We start from the raw sequence: 4,923 nt of genomic DNA, 5'->3' as shown, positions 1-4,923 counted from the left end.
GGGGGAGAAGGAGGAAGAAGGAGAGGAGGAGGAGATGTAGGAAGATGAGCAGGAGGAGGAGGAAGAGGAGGAAGAAGAGAAGACAGTGGTACTAGTCAGATGACTAGAGTATTTTGTGCAGAGCAAAGAACACTGGAACCATTCCTTAGAGTCTGACATGAGGTCCATTTAGGAAAAGGGCAGAACAGACACTAGATGGGAAAGAGCCTTGTCCCTGTGTGATCCTCTAATGTTTCAGAGCCATAGGGAACTTTGCAGGGGTCAACCACTGGTCCCGTCTTAGGAATGTAACATGTGTGGCTACAATGGAGAGAATTTGGCAGAGCAGGGGTCATGGGGACTGTCATTGAGGGCAGGGGACTGTCATTGAGGGCAGTTTCAGGGAACATCAGGCCACATTTGGAGAGATGAGTGGGTGATTCAGCTCAAGGGCTGAGCCAGGTAAGAGCCTAGATAGAGAAGGAGAGGAGGCCAAGGTGCATTTGGATCAGGTGCTGGACATCCATGGAGATTCCTGTGATCCTGGAAACACGGCCAGAGGCTGCAGGCAGAGGGAAACTATCCGTCCAGGTTGAGACACACCTGAGCCTCAAGGCTCCTGAGAACACACAGTGACAGGTGGACCTGTGCTCAGCAGAGAATCACACACACAGGATTCCCTTCCCAGTGAGCACAGAGAACCCACACATAGGACCATGGGGTGAGAGAAGAAGGGATCCATCCATTGACAGCAGCCAAGTGTCCCCACAATGACAATATGCCTGTCAGTCAAAGCCCTGAGCTGGACACCACTTGCACTCCGTGAGGTGTTGAGGTAACCCAGCTGCAACCCTTCAACCATTTGGTACTCTAACCAGGTATCAAGGAGCCTGGGGTTGAATAAATCTCATGCTGCCCATGCAGTGGTTCTGAGACTTGTGGCCAAATTAGAGTTCATCTAATAAGGGATTCTATAACCTAGATATCAGGGTTTACTTCTTGGAGGCTGAAGTTTGCATGCCTCTTGGGTACCAAATATTGTCCTGATGAAGATCTCTATTAAGGCCCAGTGTGCAGAAGAGGTGACAGAGTGTGGAGGGGAAAGAATGGAGCCTGCAAACATTGCTGTTGACTGCAGTTCAGTGCCTGGGAACTTCCTCCATGACTCAATGTTTTCTATATCCTGAGCATCCATTTCTTAAAATTTAACCATGTGAAGCAACTGAGGGGTGGGGTCTCACACACACAATGTGTCTTTCCTTCCATGCTTCTTCCAATGACCCACTGGGTTGAAGGAAACTCAGAAATATAGTCACCTTGAGGGTTTACCCCATCTACCTGTTGGAGGTCACTGCCAAAGTCTCATGTCTGCTCACCCATGATCAGAGAATATCTGCCATGCAACACTATGGGATAGGGAGTAATAGTGCTGACAGCAGTTATAATAACCATCAACGTCTGGACTGCCACCTTCACCCTCGTGCTACCCCAACCCCTGCAGTTACATCATAGAAACTGATTCCCAATGCAGGCATATGACAGGAACTTGTCCCTCCAGGTGATGTGTGGTTGCAGGGCTGGAATTCAAAGCCTTCCTGTGAGCAGTAGGAATTGAGGATGATGCAGCATCTTTGGAGAGGTTGATGCAGCAATAACACTGTAGGCAGGTACTCAGAGGAACAGGAAGCAAGGACATGGCAGACACTGCAGCCAGTGTCCACCATGCTTCTTCATAATCTGCAAAGGGCTTGTGACTCAAGTGTCCCCCAACTGATGCATGGATAAGCAGAGCTTGCTCAGGCCACACACTATTACTGCACTAGACAAACAAGGAAGCACCATTTCATGCTGCCCTGTGTGTGAGCCCGCCAATATGCTCACAAGGAAAGAGCCAGACACAGTAGGGCCTGAGTCATGTGACCCACAGACATGTGATATCCGGAACAGGGGAATTCTTGTACATGCAGAGTGTTCTCTTATATTTTTGGTTGTAAGCCTAGCCTTTAAAGGCTGAGCCATCTCTCCAGCCCCATGCAGAGTGTTCTAATGGTTGTGTGGAGAGCTATGGTTAGGGAAGGGTGGGGTGACTCATCAATGGTTATGTAATCTGTTGGGCAGTGACTAACATTGCTTGAAATTAGACACTGGAAAATTGGTCCAGACAGGAGTGTAATGTGAGTCCTGAGGGAAAGTTCTCTGAGATTTAAGGATGTGAAAAAGGCTGGGCAGCAGAGGAAAGGCCCGGCTGCAGAAGGAACTTTTGTAAAATATGGAGTGGAGGATCCCAGGCTCCACCCAGAACCTTTGACAATTGGGAGCTCCTCTGTGTCACTCTAGGCCTACTGAGGAGGACTTGGCCAGCTGCAGTCCCTCCTTGCTAGTTCCCTGGCTTTGCCCTTAAAAGAGGAGAAATTGAAGTGTGTTTAATGTCATGTTATCCACTCCTCCTTCTGGGGCCAAGGAGGCAATATCTGAGAGTGAGTTTAAGGTCAGTAGGGCAACCTAGTGATGCGCTGTGTTGACACAAAAATGGAAGAAGCAGACTGTGAACCTAGTTGCACACATACACATTCAGAAACAAATGAACACACATTATACACCTGCTCAAGGATGCCTCAGTGGTTGGCGTTTGCTGACTGTGTCAGACTCTGTGTTCAAACGTGTGTGTGTGTGTGTGTGTAGACATGCATACATTTGTTTGTATATCAATATGTGAGTAATATATATGTGTATGTGTATAACATATATATCCTCCTATGGATGAATCTGCAGATTGGTGTAACAATGTTCATGCTCCTTCTAATCTCCCACAAGTTTTCATGAACAAGGACCATTTGGACATGAACTTGAGCTCCTCAAGATGTGGCAAGCAGAACTTGAAGGAAGAAACGGCTATAGAACCCTCATAGCAAACCCATATGTCCCCGGAGACAGAACTGAGGCTGCTGGGACTCAGGCAGACTGCATGGTCCTGTGGGCAGTGAGGAGTAGGAAGAACATTATGCAAATACAACAACAGCAAACAGCTGGGGAGGACACGTGGCTCGCAGACTTCTCCCTGCACTTAGACAACCAGGTCACTTTCACTCTTTCTCGGTCCTCAAGCTAGCTGAAGAAGGACCAGGATGCAGTTGCTAATGTTTATTTTCATCCTTAAAGTACTCATTTTTCTGCATCTGAGTGTCAGGTCCTACTGACTGGTCATTCTCCAGCATTAGATTGATATGTAACCCGCCATCATAGTGTTAAAAGCACCAGAGCCCACCGGGTGAAGGTAGGACATGTTTTAACAACCATGGAGCTCCCTAGAGAAAAGGCATGTCAGTCCCAGGAATGAGCAGCAGGAAGCTATTGTGGATACAATGTGCAGCGCAGAAAAGAAAACCAGAAGAGTCTGGCTTTCTGCATTTTCTAGCGGCTCTGGATGTGTGTGTCACTAAATGTGACCATCATGTCATCCTGGAGCAGAAAGGAGGCAGGAGGAGAAACTGAGGCTTGAGAGTGTCTTAAAGAGCGAATAAGAAGTTGTTTTGATGATTACACTACACATTCAACCTGCTCCAAAAGTACCCTGCTCCCCAGCTGTCACCTGAAAGGACAGGACAGGGCAGGGCAGGGCTGCTGTCCTCAGCATTTTGGGGACTGTGTACTCTGGACTCTGAGTCATGTGTCATGTCTACTCAACCTCTGTTCACGCACAAGACCAGTTTGTCATTGTCCTCCCTGTGGAAAAACCTCTGTGTCAGGGCCATGCTGACTTGTTGAGTCTTTTTAACTCCTTGGAAGGTTCATAGAAAATATTCACTTGAAAGGATTTTGGAGACATGGCTCTCTATCTCGCTGATCATGACACGGTCCACCACAACTCACTCTCCTGTACACACACAGAGAGAGAGAGAGAGAGAGAGAGAGAGAGAGATACAGAGAGAGAGAGAGAGAGAGAGAGAGAGAGAGAGAGAGATAAAAAACACACTCTGTATCAAAACTACCCATGCTCCCAAACTGCACACCACAGGCAGAGATGTGGACAGCGATGATTCAGGCTCACCCTACCCTGTGACCTCCAGCATGTGCCCACATGCTCTGAAGCTCCTCCCCCTTCCCTTCCTCTTTACTTCACAGCAGAGAGGATCCTCCTCAGGGCAGCCTGCTGGAGCTCCTCACTCTGCATGCCTCTGCTCTCTTCTCTTCAGGTACCTCCATCTGCCTTACCCTCTAAGAGAGGTAATGAGTCTTCTGGCCTCTCCAGTCCTAGAACAGCTCTTGGGCAACCGTCCAGCAAGGTGCTGCCAGGAAGATGCAGGCTACCACGCCTCCTGCCCTGCCTGCTGGTGATCTATTTAAGGAGAGGTTCAGTGGGGGAACTGAGCAGCTGTTTAGTAGTCTGTGCTCCACAAGGCAGGTTCAGATCGAATTCAGAAATTTGAGGACCTTGGAATAAATGCATTGTCCACAACCAGAACCCTTATCAACCAGACACAGTGAAATAAGAGAAATACTGGATAGGAATCAGGACTTCAGATGGTCTGTCATCAGACTTGCTATACAGCTGGTACCTCAGCACCACCATCTCCACATGTCTGTCCCCACCTCCTAGACCCAATACTTAAGGCCAGCAGCTATGGCCCGTCACCTATCCTCTGCATACAGGTCAGATCTGGATGCAGAGCAGCAGTGAAAGAATGAATGGATGAATGTATAAATGAATTCAGAAATGCAAGTATGAGGAGCTTATGATTTTTAATATAGTGAAAATGGAGTCTTAGTCTTATCAGTAAGTCAGGACATTCTCTGAGGCTGATGGTCATGCACAGATGGGAACAGGCTGGCCCTTTTGATAAAGGACACTCTGATGACAAGAGGCCTCCCAGCAATCTCAGGTTCTAGGAAGGCTGAACTCTTGGATCATCCTACACAGATATGAACTGAAGTCCAGAAAGTTCC

The sequence above is a fragment of the Grammomys surdaster genome, unplaced genomic scaffold (genome assembly GCF_004785775.1).
Source record: "Grammomys surdaster isolate TR1022 unplaced genomic scaffold, NIH_TR_1.0 690, whole genome shotgun sequence".
NCBI classification, from domain to species: domain Eukaryota; kingdom Metazoa; phylum Chordata; class Mammalia; order Rodentia; family Muridae; genus Grammomys; species Grammomys surdaster.
The sequence above is the reverse complement of the archived record's forward strand: the minus strand, read 5'-3'. Positions refer to the sequence as shown.